This window comes from Lissotriton vulgaris, chromosome 2_1, assembly GCF_964263255.1.
Source record: "Lissotriton vulgaris chromosome 2_1, aLisVul1.2, whole genome shotgun sequence".
In the NCBI taxonomy this organism is placed as follows: Eukaryota; Metazoa; Chordata; class Amphibia; order Caudata; family Salamandridae; genus Lissotriton; species Lissotriton vulgaris.
Genome location: NC_141687.1, coordinates 469,351,584 through 469,375,830, shown reverse-complemented (window position 1 = coordinate 469,375,830; position 24,247 = coordinate 469,351,584).

Below are 24,247 nucleotides of genomic sequence, written 5' to 3'. Positions count from 1 at the left end.
TAACCAAATAAGGTAGTTCTGATAAAAACTTTTTTTTATATTTTATTCTTTTATATATATTTTTTTTCTGAACAATTTTGTATTTTTTTTGGTGTTTTAAAAAAAAAGAAAGAAAAAAACAGGAAACTTCAGGAATTATTTTTCATTCCAAAAAAACTAAGCAAACAAAACATTTTGCAGCACAAACTGCTTCCACAGACTGCTCCTCTCAGTTTTTTGCACTTCACGCAGTGCTCCTCTAGGAAGGCAAACTCTGGTTGAATGTATGGTGCAGATGTGTCAGTTGATGTACCGGAGGTACTTGCCACTGCATATGGAGGGTTCATTGCAGCTCGCCTGCATTTCTCCCGAGCAAGATTGAGTGCATGTATTGTCTTCATCTGTTTGTACATTGAGGCAGTTCCACAGGGATATTTCTTCTCATTACTACCTCTTGACAATATTCTTTGGCAGATGTGGCAGGTCACCTTTATGGCATTCACTTTCTTCTGTCCGGGTGTAAAGGTGAAGAATTTCCACACAACTGATTCTGGCCTTTGAGGACGTGGAGCCTCTTGCAAAAATTCTCCTTCTGAAGAATGTTCCCTCTCCTGCTGCTGCTGTCCTGAAGCCATGTTCTTGATTTTTTTTTTAAACACCAAAAAAAATGATGAAGATAGGGTTCTTGCAAGCACAGAGATGTCTCTCCAAAGATGCTCCAACAAGAATGATTGAAAAGGGTGGGGTCCTTCAATAGTTACAATGGGAAATGTTATGAACCAATCAAATCTTTTTTTTTCAGGTCACTTGGGATCCGTACACCCTACGCTTACTAAGCACGCACCCAACGCAACTTCGCGAAAGTACATTTAAATGTAATATACGTTTATTTTAAGTGCAAATATATTATTTTTATAAGTATCTTAGATGATATCTTGCTCTAATATGTATATTAAAGATACATATATTTAAAAAATTCGCAGGAGTCACGCATCTAGCGCGCACCAGCACATATATGACATCACGCTGGACCCGCCACGGTGCAAGCGCCGCGTACCGTAATGCGCATGTGTCACGAATGCGTGGGACCAGGAGTTGCGGATCGGTTGCATACCAATCGCGCACATCACGTAATGTTAAATGCAAATGACGTAACTGAAAAACACAAAGCCGTCGCTTAACGTACGCGGATCCATCACAACTTTTCTAAAATGGGGGCTAGAATCCACACACACATCTTGATGGGTATGCTTTGGGTGCGCGACTCCCAAAAAAACTTGAAAAAATAAAAAATAAAGAAAATCATTAAAATATATAATACATTTAAAAAAATGAAACAATATTTCAAGTTGAATTTTTTTGAAACATTTTTTTGCAATTTACATAAAAAAAGATATAATGTTATATAAGGAATGAATTATTTAAAAATAAACAGTTAAAAAACTGAAAAAACTCAGTACCCAAAAATAAATATAACTATTATTACTTGTATGGGCTTGGAAAATTCAGGGTAGGGCTATGTTGGCCTGTCAGAGACATTATAGTTACAAATTAGCATTTAAAAAACCTTTGAAATTCACAGTGAAAACCATTGGTTTCAGGGGCGTTATAGTTAGCTGGACATTGCACTCGTACAAAACCATAGAATTTCCCCCATTATACTTAGTTCAGCTAACTATAACTCACGCGCCCGCAATGCACTGCTGATGATGTCACATATTACATCACTCATGACATGGTCAGTGACATCATTTATGACATCACTGATGACATCTCAAATTACATCACTGATGAAGTCACTGATGACATCATCCAGTGAATATATGTTTTTCTGAAAATTAAATATGTTTTGTATATGTATATCTCAAGGTCGATGGAAGAATATATATACACACTCACATATATAATTCAGTGAAAAAAATAAAGGTTACAGGGGTGTTATAGTTAGGCTGACATTTCACTCATAAAAAAACAGAGAAATTCAGGAGTTATAGTTAGCTGAGGTAACTTTAATCACTCCCCGCCATGCACTGTTTATGACCTCACATATTACATCATTCATGACATGGTTAAAGAGATCACTGATGACATCATCCACAGAATCTCTGACACACCCACTCATATCCCTTATGTACCTTTTCATACACCCACTCTAGCTTCCGCACTACCATTCTCAAAACCATTGACACACCTACACCAGTACTTACACGCCGACTCACTGACTCTACACACAAATCCACTCTTCCATCCAATCAGAGCATTCCCATTGGCGCATGCATTTGCGATTTATTGCAAAACCTCTGCAAAATATCCACAGCCAGAGATATCACTATAATTTTAAACTTTCATTTCTCAACAACTACTAAAGGATTTACACCAAATAAGCAAAAGGTACTTCCTTGAACCAACATCTGCCTCCCTGCAAAGTTTGGTATAAATCCGTTCAGCGGTTCAGGATGTAGGTGTGGCTAAAGGTTCCCATGGGAATCAACATTACAAACACAACCTTATTTTGCATGCTAAATACTTGGTCCCCACTGCACGTATCACCCCCAAACTTTTCATAACAATAATACCCACTTGGCACTTTTTCGGGGAAAATTTCATGCAGATTGGTCAAATGACGCCAATGTTGTAGCCAAGTCAAAAAAAGCTTTTCCTATGAAAACTAGGTCCTAACTATATATATATATATATATATATATATATATATATATATATATATATATATATATATATATATATATATATATATATATATATATAGGGTTTATACTACCTGAAAAAATGTTGCCAGGCATATGCTTTTACCATGCATGTCTTCACCATGAAAATGTAAATATTTTACAGATAAGTCTAAACCCCTTATATATAAATGTAAAATACTTACATTTTCGTGGTAGAGACTAATCCTGGGCAGAGTTCGCGGAGTTCTGCGATGTGGAACTCCGCAAAGTACAATAAAAACTCAGCTGTGCTACGCAGAACTCTGCAAGCAGTAGAGTGCATTGGATAAATGCTGTTCGCAGTGATTCTCAGTGCCGGATGCTTGTCTGCACTGTGCAATCATCGCGAATGGCACCATGCACAGCGCAAGCGGGTGCTGCTTCCTTTCTGCTGCTCGAGTAGATTTGCATTTGAGGCGCAGCTTTCTCAACGTGAAGGGACAGTTTCTCAACGCGAGCTAACACGAGCATATGCTATCACTCGCAATGAGAAATCTGACCTCCTGCATTGAGAAATCTCGCAGTGAGGTTGATTTTCCACGCTCGTGCACGCCAACTTGATGTTGATGATCGTGTACAATGATAAATCTTGCTGGAACGTGGATTTTCCTCACTAGCGTTCTCCAACTTGACGTAGCGGAGTTTTTTGGAACCCCGCAAGCTCCTCGTAATGCAGAGTGTGGAAATCTCCGCAATCTCCACGAGCGGAGCAGAGTTCACCGCCCATACTTAGGAAAGACATACATGGTAAAGGCATATGTGTTGTAAAGAAATGTGTGCTTTCATTGTAAAGGAGTCATTGTAAAGGCATTCGTTGTTAAGGCAGGCGTGGTTCTGTCACACATCCTTTTTTCAGTGCAGCATTCATGCACTAGGGCCTTTATTGAGTTCTCAAAATAGAGAAGTGTGGCAAGTCTATACCATGGGAAACACTTAGATAGATAAGTGCGCTCCGTCCCAAAGAAAGATTTGTCTACCAGAAAACAACCCTTGAACAGGAATTCCTGCTCAACAGCCACCCAATGCAGGTTTGTATGGGCTTGGAAAATTCAGGGTAGGGCTATGTTTGCCTGTCAGAGTCAGGCACACAAAGGTAAAGGCTGTTATGACAATAATACCTGGTCGGTGCACAGAAGGGAATGACGTCAGCATGCAACTTCATTGGCAGGAAAGAGAGAATCCTTCTTAAGATCTATAGAACATGAAAACAAGAAATGAGTAATGAGCCAGTCAATGCACCGATTGTTTGCTCCTGATCCAGAAGAACTTCCAAAGATTTGACTTTTGGAACCTTGATAGGAAGTTTGCACATGCTAAGGGCCTGACAATGACATCCCTTGCTGTTTACCAGCAATAATTAACTGTGTTGTTTGCAATAAATGGAAGGAAGTTAATGCTCATCCATTGCTCAATGGCTAATAAGAAATCTCTCGCAAGAGCTAGGGGCCTTTTTGTTGAAAAAAAAGACTATCTGTGTATCAGCAATGGACGAAGAAACAAAACACACAAAATACTTTACCAGCTTTGCACGATTCTAAGTAAATCACTTTATCGCCATGTATCCTTAATTGTTAATATTTGTGTTGTTAAAATACCTAGCCCATCTATTAGTATCCCAAATCCATGGCTCTACTGATACGTTAGTTTTTGTGATGGGGCTTCAACCTGGCCCTAGAACATCACACTGCTCCATATACAACACTTCCTATTTCAGAACCTCCTGCTGCAATTCATTTATTTTCTGACAGTCCCCTGTTGCTACTTGGAATATAATTATTAAAAGCAAAGCATAAATGCTATGTGCTGAAAAGAATATTAACATTTCTAGATCGAAAAGCTAAAATAAATACTTAAATGTGAGGATAATTGAAAATTTATCAATAATACATGAGACGTGTACGAAGTCACAAAGTTGGGTATTTCACCCTGTGTCAGCTTGTACTTAAAAATAAGCATTTGTTCAGGATGATTAGTAAATTAGAGTGAAAGCAATGTGTTGCTTTGTTTTCTCGTTGCATATCTATTTCTGTCACCTGCCAGCATTTCTGCTTACGTTAGTGTTATTACACTTAAAATATTAATAAACTGTCAAAAAGAAGCAACCAACAATGTGTTTGCCTTTGGTGGTTAATTTTCCCTTGATACATTCTTCTCATGTCAGCTTCGCGTCGACCCCACTATTTGTGGTCCTAAAGTTCAAGTATGCAAGCCATCACACAATGTAATATGTGATGGCAAAAACAGTTGAGGCTGTGCGATATCTCAAACTGTTTGACTTAAAATACACTCATCTTACAGGCAGATAAGGCAAATACAGTCAAAAATATGAGTAATAGTAGATTTAGCAGCCTTAAAAACAGCTGCTCTCTGGCTTAATTAGAGATGACTATGTGCTTCTCTGAGCTTTGCTAGTCTCACCTGCTATAGGAGCACTGAGGGCACCAGCGATTGCAAGAACATTAAATGCTGGCAGCACAAAATTACATGAGAAAATAACACCACAAGATTACACAAGCAGTAGAAAGCATCCATATATATATATATATATGTTCACTGAAAAAACCACAGGTTTCAGGGAAGTTATAGTTAGTTGGAGATTTCACTCATACAAATCCATAGAAATTCGGCCGTTATAGTTAGTAGACCTAAATATAACTCGCGCCCCCGCAATACACTGCTGATGATGTCACATATTACATAACTCATGAGTGCTTTGGGTTTTGGTGGAGTGATTAGATATGTACACACATGTCACATCAGTCCTGCCCCATCCCTTCGCCACTGTGCAAACATGCCCCTGGCAGGTTTTAAGCTGGGGGATTAATTCCCCTTGAATCCTAAGGGTCCCTGCAGGCCAACTAACCCACCCGGTTCCTCCAGTAAGCGCCGCAGAGCTGCGTTGCAGAGTGGTGTAAATGGAAAGGGGCGACCACTCGGTCCCCCCGAACGTATGGCGGAGTACCACGATCCCCCCGGGAAGCCATCTTGGGCGGGAGGCGAGTCTCGGCTGGTATGCCCGAAGCGGCGTAGCCGGGGGCGCGCTATTTCCCGCCCTAGAGTGGGTTGGCCTAGACACTGACGCGGCTGGCCACGCCCTTGGGGCAGGCAGGGGCGGGTTTACGCCCGCCCTGAAGACGGATAAAAGGAGAAGCAAGACCAGAAGGCATCCTCTTGTTCCTGTGCTCTGAAGCTGCACCTCCTCGCTGCACGTGAGCTCGAGACGGAACGAAGAGCCAATTTTGAGCGTTGTAATCGTTCTTCTTTGTTTTTCAGATACTCTGTTGGAGAATGCCGAAGAAGGCGGGAAAGCGCATGACTACTGACCAGATGCTGCGCGTTCTCATGAAAGAGGTGACCGACCTAAAGAGGCGAATGGATAAAGACGAGGAAGGGGGGCCGAAACGTCCTTTGGCGGGAACAGCCCCGGGAGGAAAAAACAAGAAGCCCAGGAGGGGAGCAGCTGGGGGAGACATCCCGGGTCCCAGTACTCCGCTCGAGGCACCCACTCCCGTGCCGGAGGAAGGGAATCCGATTCCCGTTGTGGTCACCCCCGTGTCCGGAGAAGATATGCCGCCCGAGCTGGCAGCACAATTAGCAGCGTGGTTGGGTAAAGGTAGCGAGGGCGCCACGGCTGTCGACGCGCAGGTGCTGATGAAGCAACTGCGTGAGACAAGGGAGGCAGCGAAGGTGTCCACGCCGGCTGCAGCGGTAGAGAAGCCACAGGGGACGAGTTCAGTCGCAGAGGCAGCGTCCGGTTCAGGTAAGCGGCCATTGCCGATTGCGAGGGATGAGTCAGCACCCTCTCGTAGGGAAAAATTGGATCAGCATGTTCCTTTGGCTATTAAAGAGAAGATATGGGCAGGGGAGTATGTAAACATCTTCTCGTTGCTTACTGATCACTATGAGATGGAGCATGTTAAGGGACAGAAGGATCTCATGCATCCGAGTGTTTGGCGCGCTAAGATGGCCGCCTTTAAGGTAAATGAGAACATTGGCAATTGGGGCAAAGCGTGGGGGGTTTTTACATCGATCTTGGGGGAACGAAGGCCCGATTTGCTACCCGAATTGCCGATTTATCAATCACGGATCATGGGGTACTCGGTATCACACGAGGGTAATCATTGGTTCTGCTATGATAATCTTTTTAGAAAGGCTAAAGAACATGATAAAAACTTAACTTGGGATTGTTATGATTCTGTGTCATGGTCCAAAATGGAGGATACTGGTATGTTGAAATTGCCATTGGTAGGGAGTAACGTTGGTGAATCCTCCCGCCAGTATGCGGGGACGCCCTTTCGATCGGGTGCGGGTACCGACCATTACTCGAGGCCTGCCGGCAATACAGGAAAAAGGGGGGTTTGTTGGAACTTCAACAGGGGCAAATGTACTAGGCCCCAGGGGTCGTGCAAATTTAGGCACGAATGTAGTGGGTGTGGGCAATCATCCCATCCTGAGTCCACGTGCAGAGCCAAAACGGGTGATAACGGGGGTAGAGGAGGCGCCAAACAGGTCTAACATAGTCCGAGGGGCGCCTTTACCTACCCCGATTGATACCTTGGCAGTGATTCCCTGGCTCAGTGAATACCCGGATCGTACTTCTGCTGGGGTGTTGCGGAACGGGTTTTGTTATGGTTTCCGCATCCCAGTGGGGGACTTTCAAGGGGTAGAGAAATGTAAAAATCAGCTATCGGTCTTGCAGCATACGACCGTGGTACAGGATAAGATCCGGAAGGAGGTTACTCGGGGTCGAGTCCCCGGTCCGTTTAGTGTACCCCCGGTTCCTAACTTTGTTTGTTCTCCTTTAGGAGTGGTCCCCAAGAAGGACCCGGGTGAGTTTCGGCTGATACATAATTTATCAGCCCCACGTGGTCTTTCCGTAAACGAAGCGATAGACCCGGAAGTGTGTTCGGTGCGGTACGCATCCTTCGATGAGGCCGTAGCCATTTTGAATCGCCTGGGGCCCGGGGCGCTGATGGCAAAATTGGATATCGAGTCAGCGTTCCGGTTGCTCCCGGTACATCCAGACGATCAGCGTCTCCTAGGTTTCATGTTTCAGGGTCATTATTACATGGATAGGTGTATGCCGATGGGGTGCTCTATATCTTGTGCCTATTTCGAAAAATTCTGTAGTTTCCTACAATGGGTCTTCACAAAGAAGACGGGTTTCCAACATGTAATGCATTACCTCGATGATTTTTTGTTCCTGGGGGCAGCCGGGGATCCGGAATGTGGGCAGGCTTTGGCTGAATTTTGTGTCTTAATGAATCAGTTGGGCGTGCCATTGGCACCAGGTAAGACTGTGGGTCCTTCCACTTGCCTCGAGTTTCTGGGGATCGAGTTAGACTCCGGAGAAGGTTGTTTTCGTTTGCCAGGTGACAAAGTGTCAAAGTTCAGGGCATCCTTGCAAGTGTGTATAAGTGGATCTAAGGTTAAGCTGCATCAATTACAGCAGTTAGTTGGTCAGTTGAATTTTGCCCTGAGAGTTATACCAATGGCCCGCCCCTTTTCCCGTTCGATTGCTCAAGCCATGGTCGGCCTGAAGGAGGGCCATTATCGCACAAGGCTCTCGGCAGAGGTCCGCCAGGACATGCGCATTTGGTTGGCATTTCTGGCGGATTTCAATGGTCGAGTCGTCTGGAACAAACCGGCCGTGTCCTCTGAGGAGCTGGGGCTGTGGACAGATTCGGCTGGGAGCATAGGTTTTGGTGCCATCTTCGGCACAAGATGGTCTGCACAAAAGTGGCCGGCATGGTGGCATGACAGTGGACTGACAAGTAACATTGCTTTCCTGGAACTTTTCCCCATTTTGGTGGCCCTGAGAACTTGGCCCGAAGGGTTCAAAGATCACTCTGTGGTATTCTGGTCTGACAATATGACCGTGGTCGAGTGTATCAATAGCCAGGCAGCACGATGCAAATGGATTTTGAGACTGCTCAAGGAAATTGTTTTACTGTGTATGCAATTGAATGTGCTATTCAAAGCAAGACATGTCCCGGGGGTAATGAACCAGGCGGCTGATGCACTGTCTCGTTTTCGTATGCAGGCCTTCTGGGGTTTTCTTCCCACAGCGGACCCGGAGCCGGCACCCTTTCCCGAAGCTCTCTGGTCTCTCGGTGCCCCGAACTTCGTTACCTCGTGGGAGAGAGTTTAGCACCCAGGACGAGGAAGGCATATGAAGGGGCGTTCCGGTCCTATTTAGCCTTTTTGGGGACTGATAGAGAGGAGCTTTGGGGCCAGGAGGAATGGGTAGTGAACTTTCTGATGTCTTTACATTTGGCTGGGAAATCGGTGGCCACGGCTCAGAGGCATCGGGCTGCCATTTCCTTTGTTGCTAGGGCTCATGGGATTCATGACCCGACAGCGTCTTTCGTTGTACAGAAAGCGCTACGGGGGTGGCAACGCCTTGAGGGTCGCAGAGTAGATGAGAGGCGCCCGATAGGTTTGGATAGGCTGGCCCAGTTATTATCCAGACTCCCTGCTACATGTTCATCTCAGTTTGAGACAGTGTTATTCCGAGCCGCTTTTACGCTGGCATTTCATGGGGCTATGCGGGTAAGCGAACTAGTGGCGAGGAACAAGCAGGATGTGACGGGAGGTTTGTGCCAGGAGCACGTTCAGATCAGAGGGGAGACAATGACTGTCTCATTTGTCAGGTCCAAGACCGATCAAAGTGGGATGGGTGACTGCATAATCATACGCAGGATTCCCGGGTCCTCCATGTGCCCGGTAAAGTGTTTGGAAGATTATTTAGCACGAAGGGTGGCATCATGGGGGGGGACCTTGTTGAGACACGCTGACGCCACCCCACTGACAAAGTTTCAGTTTCAGCGGGTGCTTGCGATGTCGATTGCCGCTGCGGGCTTGAACCCGGGCGAGTTTGGGACCCATTCCTTTCGGATAGGGGCTGCTACAGAGGCTACAGCCAGGGGTCTGAATGTGGAACAGGTTAAACGGGTGGGGCGTTGGTCCTCCAATTGTTATAAAAGGTATGTGCGGTTGCACATGTTGTGAAGCTGTAACGATGTACTCACGCTTCTTGTTTTTGTTTGGTTTTCAGTTGCGCAAGCCTACGAGGCGGGGCGGACTATGCAGTCGACCCAACACCGGGCCAGCGGTCAGACATCACCGGCTGTGAAAAAGGAGGTGTGGGTCGTGGGCCACTCATACGTGAGGCGTGCCGCGGACGTATTCAAGGCAGGTGACATGATTCACGTGGCTGGGGAATACGGGTACAGTGTGTCCTTCTACGGAAGAGGCGGTCTCTGTATTGACCAGTTTCAATCATTTTTCGAGGGTCTGCTAGGGCGGACGAGGTCACCGCCGTCTGTAGTCATAGTACATCTTGGGGGTAATGATTTGGTCACCACTGGTAGACGACTTCTTCTTGAGGCGATGCTTTCCACTGTAAGTTGGTTAGCGAGGAGAGTTCCAGGGTGCACAATTGCATGGTCCCATATGATCCCACGAAAAGTGTGTCGGGGGGCTATTTCTGTTCCTGCTTTGAATCATTCTGTTAGAAAACTTAATAACAAAGTGAGTAGGCTATTCCGTTCCAAGACACTGCATTCTATTTCGCATGGGTGTATTAATGATGACAGTATGTATTTGGGGGATGGTGTGCATTTGTCTCGGGTGGGGAATGAGTTACTCATAGGAGACTTCTTAGCATGGCTAAAGACGTTATAACATGACCTTTAGGTAGGAGTTTTGTGGGGGGTCCGGATAGCCGGTCAACTATCCGGCCTGTGGCGGTAAGGTCATGATCGGTGAGCACTAATTGGAAGATCCCTATGAGTGGGCGTCACCCAGCACGGATGGGAGCGCTCGGGGGAGGTGGCCATTGGCCCCTCAACGGGGAGGCGGTCCCTTCTAAGGATGAGTCGCCGAAAGGAAAGGAAAGGCGGTCAAGGCCCCTTCCTGGGTAGGAGGGGTTACAGCCCCCTCCTGGGGAATTTCCCGGGGCCAGGACGTCTGCGACGGCAGATGTGGTAAGTTGTGTGGGGTTTGGGGGGGGGGTCTACGCTACCTTCTAGATACCTCACACGAGTCCTCGTACGACCTTTAAGTGGCGTCGAGTTTTATTGGGGCCCCCGTCAAGTCAAGGGAAATTGGTAATTGCACTTGAGGTACGCCTCTGGGCCGCCCCTCACAAGTGAGGGCGATATTTCTGGGTTAGGGATCTTGACACCGGTTACGACCTTGCCGTTGGCCCTTAAACGTTAGGATGTACAATTTCAAAATTTCAAGTAAATGTTTTGTAGGATGTTAGTTCGGCTAGGAGAACCTTTGTATTAGAGAATCTGTTAAGGTTAGCCAAACATCGCAATGTGGTAATGAAATTGTACATAATATGAAACTGTTGATTTAATGTTTTAATTTTGTTTCATATTTTAATAAATACGGCCGGGAGGGTCACTCCCTCCCGTCTTCCAAAAACTTCAGAACTGTTTCCGGTTTCCCATCCTTGGGGATTGTGTTGAGAGGGGGTGGCGGGTATCTCAGCCATAAAGGCGCGTGGCATTGGAACACCTCTCTGCAATGCAGCTCCCTGGCGCATACTGGAGGTACCTGGTGGGCTACTTGGCCTCCAGGGAACCCCAGTATTCAAGGGCAATTAGTTCCCCATCCTACAACGCGCCAGGGGGCATGTTTGTAGGGTGCTGCAGGGAGGAGGCGGGGCCTTGGTGCAATGATAGCCTTTTTTGGGGGGGTATTTTCAGAAGGGGGGCTGTGTGGATTTTTTTGTGACCTTGGCGACCCCATCCCCCAGGGCCTGACCCCTATTTTATTTTATTTTTTAAATGGGGAGGGGGGACTGGTGGCCCCCCCTACCTGGGGCCAATTTCTGACCCAGGGACCCCATCCCCAGGGGCATGGCCATATATATATATTATTTTTTTAATTTAGAAAGGAGGGGGGCTGTGTAGCCCCCCCTGAGGCCTCAGCTAGCCCCGGGGACCCATTCCCCCGGGGCTCTGCCTCGTTTAAACAAATATATATATTTTATTGGGCCAATTCTGGCCCCGGGGCCCTCAACCCCCGTGGCCGGCCCTATCCTTTGGGGACCGTGGGAGGATCCCCAATTCCCCTACGGTCCCGCCGGCTCCCCGCCTCCTGTGGGAGCCAGCATTGATTTTCCACACGGGGAGCTGCTGACATATAGCTCCCCTTGTGGAAAAGCAATTCTGCTTTGGATTTTGGAAGAGAGAGCAGGTTTCCCTGCTCTCTCTTCAAAAATTCAAAGCAAGTTTGCCATGACAGGATCATGGCGATCTTCTTGAAACGTGCTCTAAATTTATACAGTCTATAATAAAAGTACAAACAATAATATAATATGATAATCATTTCCGCATCCTAATGTACATTCTCCTGAATAGTGGCACATAGGGGATAATTCACTTGATCTCAATCCCCTATAGATATGTTTCAATCACATATTTCCCTTTTAGCCCTACAGTTCATAATGGTATTTCACAATTGAACCCTGAATGGGCAATCGATTCTAGCGATTTAGTGAATCTGATAATTAATACAAATCCATTCAGGCTATTTATAATTTCAATGTCTTATATGCGGAATAGAAACAAATAATATATATATATATATATATATATATATATATATATATATATATATATATATATATATATATATATATATATATATATATATATATATGTATGTATGTATATATATATATATATGTATATATATATATATGTATATATATATATATATATATATATATATATATAATAAATTGAAAACATCCAATTCATAATTGCGCCCTGAATGGGCAATCTCATTTTTGTCACTGAATGCTTGAAGCAGAATGAGCATCATTTATATCACCTAGCCTCAAGTCTATGCCTGCAAAAATCAATTAAGAGTTGGTAATTCATCAGTCATTTGATACAATGGGAAGCATAATATTTAATTCATATTGTTGTGTTTTCCTAGTCTAGATAATAGAATTGGGAGGTGAGATATCCCATGGTGTTGAGGTGGAGCCTAGAAATGCAGAACCCTGTCTATCTACATGATGAGATACAGCCAGTTGTTTTATTCGAGGTGTACCCACATTTCTTCATCATTGTTGAGACCTAGGGGGGCCTGGGTTTGGAGCTTCATTATATATTTGGATTCTAGGACATGTAGTTTTCTGGTCCTATCCCCCCTTCTTTCGTCTTTGGGAACTTGGTCTAAACAGAAGAAACTTAGCAGGTCACTTTTGCTCTGATGTACAGTTTCGAAGTGACGGCCCACCAGGTAACTGCTGTCTCTTTTATTAATTGCACGCATGTGCTCTAGAATGTGTTTTTAGTGGTATGAATCGTGCTCCCAGTATAATGCTTCTGGCAGGGGCATACCAAGCAATAGCCTGTATATTCTGAGTTACAGTTCAATAGTAAGTTAATCTTTCATGATGTTTTGGGGTCATCTTCTCTGATCCTATAGTGTGTGATTTTCTTCCCACATTTACACCCCTTGCATTTAGTGCAAGGGTCGAACCCCGTGATTGTGTCTACTTTTGGTGGTATGGAACGGAAATGGCTATGTACCAGATGGTCACCCAAAGACTTACATCTATTATAAGTTAATAATGGTGTAGAGAAAAATGTTTTTCCTAAGAGGGGGTCTGTTTGTAAAATGTGCTAATTCTTTTTAAAGATTTGGACCAACTGTGACAACTCCTCATTATATTGGGTAATCAATCTGACAGGTCCTTTAGTCATCCTGTTTGTATTTACCACTAATATTTTTAGCCACTAACAATTGTGTTCTTGTTACCTGCTCTGCCCTTGCTTCAGCTTGGTATAGGCTATTGTTAGTGTAGCCCCTTGTTCTAAAACGTTGAAGAGCTTCATTCTTTTATTGTTGGTAATCAGATTCTCTGGTACCATTACATTTCATCTGTAGCAGTTCCCCATAGGGGATATTATTTACTAGACTTCTAGGATGATAGCTCTCTGCGTAGAGGATCGAATTCCCTGATGTGGGTTTCCTATATAGTCTAGTCAACAATTTGTCACATATATATTTGTCATATACTTCAAGGTCTAGATAACATACCTTGGTATCACTAATATTAGCTGCAAATATCAGATTTAAATCATTCATATTTAGTTATGCAATATATTCTTCAGCCGAAGAACAACAGCCTAGCCATACTATAAACAAGTTGTCTATATATCTAGCCCCTAATGTTATTTTATCCATCAATTGCTTGTGTCTACCAGACTAAGTCATGTGCTTCTCCCACAAGCATATATATATCTATACTACTATAATAAAAGAAGAACTTTGCACGTTTGAGGTGGGTAAACTCGGGAACCACAGCGCCAATCCCCACACCCGATACATCATTGTAATCGTCAGGGTGTGCAGATGAGCATAGGCTATATAAATAAAAAAAATATACGTTATTTAAAAAATTTGCCGATAAAAAAAGTAGTCCCTTGCAAGTAGCGCCGGCCGCGAACTGCGTGGTGACATTAGGAGCGCGGGGAGGAGCAGCGTGCAGGAGTGGAAGAGGAGCGGCGGAAATGCCGCGGGGGAGGAGCAGTGACGATTGGCGGAATGGCGGTGAGGACCGGCGGACAGGCGGGAGGAGCAGTAAGCGGCGAGGAGCGGCGGAGCGGTGAAATAAGGAGCGCGGGGGAGGAGCGGCGGCTGAGGTAAGGCTCCGGGCAGGCTGGGGTCGGGGCAGGCGGGGACGGGGCGGGCAGGGGCCCAAGCTGCATGACAATGTCAGGGCGGGCAGGGGGCCGGACTGCTGCACAATGTTGGGGCGGGCGGTGGTCCGGGAAGTCTGATTGCTCACGGGGGACGGGCGGGCAGGGGCCCAAGCTGCTTGACAATGTCAGGGCGGGCGGGGGGTCGGGCTGCTGCACAATGTCGGGGCGGGCGAGGGTCCGGGAAGCCTGGTTGCTCCTGGACAAGGTTGGGACGGGCTGCTAGTATATATATAAAATTCAAACTGCACACCCCAAATGGATTAGAAAACTAATACTATTGCAAACAATGTATAAATCCGCAAAATGCAATTTTGGGATGGTAAAGTTGACTGACAAACAATGTGAATCCCTATGGAAAGGCAAAATAAACAAGCTAATAGCTGAAGAGGGAGGAATTAAAGCATCATTCTAAATATTCTATGTTTTATGCAGTGGTTGCAGGTGGGACCCACCTGCACTAATTTCTGGGGACCAGCATTGATTTTATCTCAACACATTTTGATTCAGAGTAAGAAAGAGAAAAAGGAAAGAAGGAAGAAAAGAAACACGGCAAAGCAGTGATAAAGGCATAAAGTGAGGATGAAGAAGAATATGCGAAAGTAAGATAAAGAGACAGGAAGTGTCTGGTGGTGGATTAAAGAGGCGTGAGGTGGAATCAAGACTTTGCAGCCTTGATATTCTTTACCCCGATTTTCGATCGGGCCTGAAGCAGGCTTCTGAATGAAACGGGCACTCACTCTTTTACAAATTAAGGGCCTCATTTATGTTTTTTTTGCCGTAGGGCCACTTTCCAGCAACCCGAGTGTTCAGAGTTTAACAATAGAAAATAATGAAGACGGGAGAATGTTCCATGTGCACCAGAATGAAGCCATGTTCCTGTGGTTGGAAGGCTCACCACACCCCAGTGAGTCCAAATGCTCCTAGGAATTTTGCCAATATCTGAGGGCATGTTTGGGATACTCCAGAACCCCCACACCTGATTTGTCATGGGTCCATACAGTTATTCCATTCATGTTTTCCCCTAGAGTCCAATGCCATGGTGGTAGTTGCTCCTACAGTCTGTTGATAACCTCCATGAAAGTCAGTGTCGCGAAGGGGGATTCGTATATGATAATCCAGGATAGCAGACTCCTACAGAACAATTCAGTGACCACCACATATTGACCCAAGATATCGTGCCATGTTTTTGTGACTTGCAGAAGGAGGTGGCTATCAAGGACGATAGCTACTCCTCTTGAGACCCTGGTAAATCCTGAATGAAACAACTGTCAGAAGCCCAAGTGTGCAAAAATGGTCATTTGTTACCCATGCTATTAACATTCCTCTTTCTTCCTCACAGCCCCCACATGCTAAAAAGCAGATGGTGTTTCCGGGTGAGAACGTTTCTTAGAGGTAAGTGAGCCAGTGTGCGCACAGAACACTACAATATTTAGAACACTTGCATTCACGTATGCAATTATCAAAGATAGACAGGTCATCAATATTGATAGTTCCTGATGTGTGGTAATCGGATCACTGACATAATATCGATCCATACAATATCGAAACATAAAAATATGGGAAATTAAATATCAATCACAAAAATACTGACTTGCTGTATTTAACAAGTAAAACTATAAATATTGACAACAAAAATATAATTGTTAGAAATATCAATCTTTAAATATATTGAAAGCAAAAGCAAAGGATACAAATTTATTTTTACATCTACATTAACACATAATATGTAAAAAATATTGATACATACAATATCGATAACACTAATAGAACCAAAATAAATAAATAATCATGAATAGATATATAAAAATAATTTTAAACTAACACAAATACTCGAAATAAAACAAAAATGTTTTATAGACATACTTAAGTTAAACAAAAATATATTAGATTTACTTTTCACCTCCCAAAAATATATGCAACCCCCCCCAAATAATAAGCATAAACTAAAAACATTTAGGACCTGATTATGAGTACGGCAGTCCGAGGACCGTCGTAATCGTTGTGGAGGTCCAACCCCCACCATCCGTCTGCCATATTAGTTTGTGGTGGTACCTCTGCCAGGATCAGGTATACTACTGCGGCAGTGGTCTGCAAAGGGCTTGAATATGCTGGTGGTGCTGAAGCCGGCACCGCCGAGCATATTACGACCCGCATATCCATTGCCTTTTTCATAGCAGGTACCCTGCCATGAGAAGGGTGGTGGACATGCTGGTAAGGGGGGCCTGCTGAATCCAGGCCTGGGGGTGTATGCTGAGGGGGCACATGTTGTGCCTCACTGGAATTGCAACCTCGTTCCTGCACGGTGTGGCCTGCATGACATGGTGCATGCCACACAGTGCAGGAATGTGCTGAAGGCACTCTCACGGCGGAGGTGTGCTGTTAAGGCTCTCCTATGAGCCTAATACCGGCCAGTGTGAGACCACTGCCGCACCATCTGCCCGCCCTGGATTAGAGTGATGATTCTGCAGGCGGGCCCACAACGGGCTTGGTGGTCTTACTGGGACTGTGGCGGTCACATTGGAAGACAACCAAATTCATAATAAGGCCTTTAAACTACACCCAACATTACCTAAATTAGCATTTACCATAGAAGGACAAATGAATTTGAAAAAAAATCAAATTAGCACTAAAATGACTAATGTAAAAATAATATAAGCTACTTTAATCAGTAAAATCAAACAAACAATTAAATCAGCAATAGTAAAGGCACACTAATTTAAACAACTAACTTTCTCAAAAAAGATAACCTCTGCAGGATGAGGAAATTCTGCCAGATACTCTCACCAACAGAAAAAATATATACATTTCAACAACTAACTACCCAAGGTAGTAAAACTTTCATTTATACAAAAAAGAGTTATTAAACTGAAAAATGTGAAATAACAAATAATTAATAAAATACAATCCATCTACTATCTTTTTACATAGACTTCTGAATAGAAAAACCCACACCTAAAAACTGCGATAAAGTGCCTGAAAATAACAACTAGCATAAACCATCAAAAATACATTATAAAGTAGGTATACATAAATTAATACAAAACTATACACTCACCTAAATAGCAAGCAAATATAAACCTATCAGCCTCAACATCTACAAACTAACAACAAATTAACAATTAAAGTGAAACGTAAGATTTCTTTTCAACCAACAGAAAAGAAAGCACCTGCTCCACATATGAACACCTCAAATGGCAAAGCTTCAAAATTGTGAGAAACAACTATACACAACATACATGTAAGTATACAGAATAATAGTGTTGCATAAGTTAAAACATGTAAATAATAAATATACAAACATTCAGATATTCTATATTACCTACTGGCGGTCGCCAGTAGGTAGTTATAGTTAGGATTTTTTTCAATGTTAAATCTCAAAATTCTATTTGGAATAACTTTGGAGCCGGTTGACGAATCTGCCTGAAAATTTCCACAAAATGGCCTCGTCGAGCTCCGGTCCTTCCCAGAAAGTTTGGAAGGGATTCGTCAAGCGGGGGCCGAGATAAAAGGGGGGTCCCAAAACGCGTTTTCTCCATGTTAATTTCCATAGGGCGGTCGATTTCACTTTTAGCCCGAACGGATGAATGGATTTCCACCAAACTTGGCAAAATTGTAGGGACTGGTAGCCCGATGTGCCTTTGCTATGTCTCAAGATATGTGCTCCAGTAGAATTTGAGTAATTTAAGTTTAAAAAAATATATATATCTGTAAGCGCGCACCGGTGCGCGCACCGGCGAGCGCTCCGGTCGCGCCACGTGAGGTGCGCACTGAAAGCTGATTGGCTGTCGGGTGTCTGAAAACATTCGAAACAGACCGGAGCGGCTGCCATCTTGTGTCTCGGTAAAATCGAGACACAAGAGGTGTCAAAAACAAAGGGGGGAATTGACCATAAGGGGGCAGGGTAGACCCCCCTGACCCCCTAGGTTTAATGTGGGGGCCATAAAAGGGCCCCGCGGGGTAAAAAAAAAAATATATTTTTTTGATTATCGCGGGGGGCGCGCATGGTACGCGCACCGGGGAGCGCACCGGGGAGCGCACCAGGGAGAAAAGAGAATGGCAGAGTTTTAAAATTTAAGTCATTTTATATAAATGGGAGGTAGTTCTGAAAAGAACTGTTTTTTTATTCTTTTTGTTGTTTTATATTTTTTTGGGGAGTTTGTAAACTTTTTTTGCTTTTTTTGGTTTTTCTGAACATTTTTTGTTTTTTTTGTATTTTTTAAGGAGAGAAACAAAAACCAAGCATTTCAAACGGGCTCAACAGGAGAAAAAAAAAAGGGTAACAAATTAATATTTCCTTTGGCACTTGTGGTTTTCCCAAGCACGATTAATAAGAGTGATGCATTGCTCACCATAGCAAATCGTTTGACCACAAAATTTACAAACCATTTTAAAATTTGAAAAGTTGGTTTGTATGATGGAGCATGTCTCCCTAACTTCCGGTCCTGATGGGGTGGGAACAGTAGTTTTGGAGGTGCTGGCAGAAGATTGTACAGGGTTTTTGGCCAGTTCCCTGACCTCTGCCCTAGAATAGTTGTTGGGATGTTTTCTAACCATATGCCGAATCATTGTGTGGTTGCCGAAGGAGTACTTCTTGTTGGGATTCCCCCTTGACATCTCCTGATGACAGATAAGGCAGGTTGCTTTAGGTGCATTCACTTTTTTTTGTCACTCGGGATAGAAAAAAATTGCCAAATGATGTGCTCTTTTGGTTTGTATGTTATGTTGTCCTCTGGGACGAATCTACTGTCCTCTTCGTCCTCATCCTCCTCCTGTTCTGGATCTGCACCACTGTGAAGTTGAGGAGGTCCTTGTGGTGGTGGTGGTGGTGGTGGTCCAGAAGATCCAGCAGCTGCAGCTAATGTAGCCATTTTCTATAGATAAAAGTAAAGGTCTTCCTCTCTCAAAGCAAAAAGGTAGAATAAGGAAAAAAGGTGGGGGCTTTCCTCATTTTGAAAAAAAAATATCCTGAACCAATGAGAAGTGTTAATTTTAGGTCACATGACTAGGGGTTTTATCATTATGAAACCAAAACTGTTATGAACCAATCAAAAGTGTTATTTTTAGGGCACATGACCCGACGCGCTTACGCTACGCGCCCAGGGGCGTGCCCGGGGGCGTGCCCCGGGTCACGTAGCGTAAGCGCGTCGGTGCGCTTACGTCGTGCGTTTCACGCATACGCGGCTACGCGATACGTCACGATCATGTTTTCGTTCGCGATATTGGCGCTTACGGGACGCTCCCCGGTGCACGCCCGGGGCGCTTCATATAATTGCGCTTTCCGGGGCGCTCCCCGGGGCGCGCTCTGGGAGCGCTCCCCTCCCCCCCCCCCAAAAAAAAAAGAATAAATAAAAAAAAATGGGGAAAATTGTATGGACTGGAAGCCCTATTTTTAAGTTGTTTTTACGAAAATTAACTTTGAAAAAATATATATTGGGATACATTGGGCTATATATATGTTAGTGCCCAAACGTAGCCCAATGTAGCCAAATATAGCCCAATGTAGCCAAAAGATGGCCACCAGAGACAAAAAAAAAATTGCCCAAATATCAGCCAGATGTAGCAGAACTGTAGCCCAATGACAGAATGTACCAGCATTAAAAAAAAACCTATGAAATTCACTGAAAAAACCATAGGTTTCACACCAGTTATAGTTAGGAATTAGCATTTAAAAAACCTATTAAATTCACTGAAAAAACCAGAGGTTTCACACCAGTTATAGTTAGCTGGAAATTTTACTGACATAAAACCAATGAAATTCCCACGTTATAGTTATTCGGACTCACTATAACTTGCGCGTGCAATGCACTGCTGATGACAACATCCTTGTGACACAGTGACAGACCTCCTCTCACTGTAAAGTAACCTTTGAAACACATATTCAAAAATAGAAACTAACATTTTCAAAAAAGTGCATATACCCATACCAGTTACAACAACCAATTCAGTAATGCCATGTCATGAGTGATGTAATATGTGATGTCATCAGCAGTGCATTGCACGCGCAAGTTATAGTGAGTCCGAATAACTATAACGTGGGAATTTCATTGGTTTTATGTCAGTAAAATTTCCAGCTAACTATAACTGGTGTGAAACCTCTGGTTTTTTCAGTGAATTTAATAGGTTTGTTAAATGCTAATTCCTAACTATAACTGGTGTGAAACCTATGGTTTTTTCAGTGAATATATATATATATATGTAAAAGGTAGTTATAATTAGAACCTAGTTTCCATAGAAAAAGCGTTTTTTGTTTTGCCAATAATTTTGGCGCCGTTTGACAAATCTTCCCGAAATTTAAAAAAAAGATGGCCTGCTCCGGTCAGCTCTCGTCTTGTAAGTTTTCCCATGTTAATTTCCAAAGGAACTTTAGATAAAGCTACAGCCTGAACTGTCAAATGGAATTACACCAAATTTTGCAAAAAGGTAGGTCTTGGATCAAAAGCGCCTTTTTATCTAAATGGTGTAAATCTGTTCAGTAGTTGCTGAGCAATTTAAAAAATAAAAATATCGATATCTGAGCACTAAAGAGGAGTTGCGACTCTGAATGGCTGCCAACACTCCAATCCAGGAGGTGTTGGCAGCCACTTTGTTACTTGGTAACTGAATCACAAGAAAAGAGTAAAACAAAAGTTGAAAAACAAGAAAAAGGGGCAGGGTACAAACACCCTGACTCCCTAGGACTACTCCAGGGATAGATGTGTATGGGCAAAGAGCCCCTCACATGCCCAGTGAACCACCACCTCCCTTGTAGTGTATTTCCTATTTTCCCTGTAGGCCCTGCGCATTGGAATAACATAAACAGCAGTGTAGACGTAGGACTGCGGTCTTCTAGGTCTCTACTGACTATGTTAGACTTAATTGGGTTTGTACCAGCTAGCTCAGAGGTCACTGGAAACTTTCTTGACTGAATAGGAAGTGATCAGCTTCCCTGGCTCAGACAAGAAGGGATTCAGTTTTCCAACAACTGCATTAACATGACAACTTTGCTCCTCAGAATAAGAGTCAATCTCGTGTGAAACAATAGACAGCTATTTCACTCAGTCAGTTGTGCAGAATTACTTTCACCAGTATGCAGAGAAAAAGAGAGACGGGCGTTTTCAATAAAAGGTATTATTTATTGAACAGTCTTCCTTCTCATGCAAGAGAAATGAATTGCCACAATTGCAAGACTTGTTATTATAAAAAGTGCGTACAGTAAAAGGAGTACTACGAAATAATACTGTAAAAGCATTGATATGGTTTCTTAGCCAGAAGATGGTTAAAATGAATAAAATATATACATTCATATATACATTTTGATAACGTCCTCAACTGGTGCCTCTAACTACGCCTACCCCAGTGTACCTGACCTAAGCCTAATACTTGGGAGGGAGTAAGTAGCCGTTTTAAGTTAAGTTGGTTTTGCCAAGGGTTTGCTCCAAGAATTCTCTCTAAGGGTTTAGTCAGCACCATTCCTCTGAATTAGAAAGTTGGAGTTCTGGTATCTCCTCTCAAGACTCGATATTCCAGTCACCCGCAAGGGTAGGCTGGAAACGCCAGAGCTGGATTTTCTCGGCAGGAGAAAAGACAGCGTCTTTCTCAGCACGTCAAGGAGGAGGGGCAGCGTCCGTGGGCTTCTCGCATCTGCTGGGCTCTCTGCAAGGGACAAATGTTCTGCTCCAGTATTCACCACCACCGTGTTTGCTTAAGGCAACGGTGGTATATTTATACCTGAAAGGTGCCGAGTTTGACGTAAGTTTTTGGACATAAGACGTCAATAAAAATGTCACTAAGAACTGGTCGTTCTTACAGTGCTCGCAAGAGTTCTATTACTAATCAAAACAAAGCAAGCGGGACTTTCCCAGGTTGCTGGGGGTTTGAGCTGTCGAAAGAATTCGGTGTGTTATCTAGGAATCTGAGGAAGTGGCTTGTGCTGTGTCATGTACTGTAATGAGCTGCAGAGACTAGCTACTGAAATATGGCTCTGATCGTTTATGCCATTATAGGGATATGTATTGATTATAGCCGTATAGGGGCATGAGGTCACAATATTGATCGGGGTCCTAGATAGAACACAACACCCACTCCACGAATTTATGTCCATCAAATTACTAAAACTAAAGCAATAAGATGCGCGTGTATTCCTACCCACCCCAAAATACATATTGCATTTGAAATGGCGTATATGAAATACATGAGAATATAGGTACTGTACGTTTTTAAGCATAGTAATCATTCAAAAATTATTGCATATGTAATCAGTTTGAACGATTTTGCAAAAAATTACACATGAAATGTCTCTTAATACAGAAAAGAAGGGCGAGACTATTTCATCACACATAAATACAATTGCTGTAAAATGTGCTAGAGGCTGAGGTAATATTTTGTCTCTAGATCTACTAAAAATAGAAGCTCTGTTCTTTATGAATAGTTCTACTTTAAGCAAAAGTATTTGTGCCAGAAAAAAGGTAAATATTTTGAAGAATGTCTGATTCAAAAAAAAATTTTTTCATGGGGAGCGGGAAAATAGAGTTCCAAACGCTTTTCAATAGCTTTTGTTTATCAAAGCTGAAGGCCGAATTCAGAGTTCATGGGAACGCTGTGCGCTGGATTGTTTTCCAAAATTCATTGTTTCTGTTCAGGGGAGAACATCATATTAGACAGGCTCTCAAAGAATAGGTCTACATATTCAGGTGACAGTTCGGCCAAGTTCGATAATGCTGTTACTTGGCAGGTGTGAGAATGATTGCTATCATCGATGTCTGGATCAGCAAAGCTCACAGAAGGCCGTACCTGGGTGATGTTGCTTTCATGTATCGCTTCACTGCCGCCACCTAGTCGTAGCACAGGAGTCTCAACGAATGCCCTCATCAGGATTGGTAGCCGCTGGGGACAACACGATGCGTGAGCCATTACAGGACTTAGCAAAGTATCGATATCCATTGGTACTGCTGATGGTAGTGCAAAACAGGTGTCTAACACGTATTCTTCTCCGCATAGCATACATCGAAGCACAGGTAAGATGCAGGTCTGCCATATAGGTCTGAATGAAAGAAACCAGGCCATGTTCAGATCTCTCAGCCGGGCCAATCCAAGGACCTTAGTTATGCGGTCCCGGTAGCGCATTGCTAAGATTGTTTCTTCCATGCTTGCCGGAGTCATGTCTGTGTTTTGGCTTGCCATATCAGTGCAGAAGGGTCAAAAATAAAATGCCTGCTACGAGTCCCAAAAGTAGTGGTGGGCCGCCAAAGACTGAATGGACAAAATTGGGAATAATGCCCAGAACTGCTTTGAATGGTGTTAACAGTCCCGAAAAAATTGTCTTAAATACGTTTGAGATACCAATGGCATCCGACATATTTAGGATTTGGCTGAGCATTTCTGTGAAATGCATGGGGCAATTTGTTGATAAAAGTTCATGTATCTCCGATGTTGTCCTTGCAACTTGGAGATCATACGTTTCTTTTGATGACGTGATGGGCACTGTTGTCTGCAAAAGCACAGACTTCATTCTGCTTAAAGTATCAATTCGTATAGAAGAGATATTCAAAGGAGGCCAAATTGGAGTCTCGGAATCTCCAGGGCCATTTGGAAACAATGCTTGCATACAGCAAGTGACCATGGAAGTCACGCTTACGAGATATGCTTTCCCTGGCACCAAGCCACAACAGCTGTGATCTGTTATTAGAATGTAACTCCCGTTAGAAAGTTGCCTAAAGAAGGGCTCTATCTGCGTTGCAGGTGTGACGTGCTGGTGGCATGAAAGGTTGTTTGAAGTCCCTTCACAGGCCCCATGTAAATTAATACCCTGGTACAAAAGTATACCGC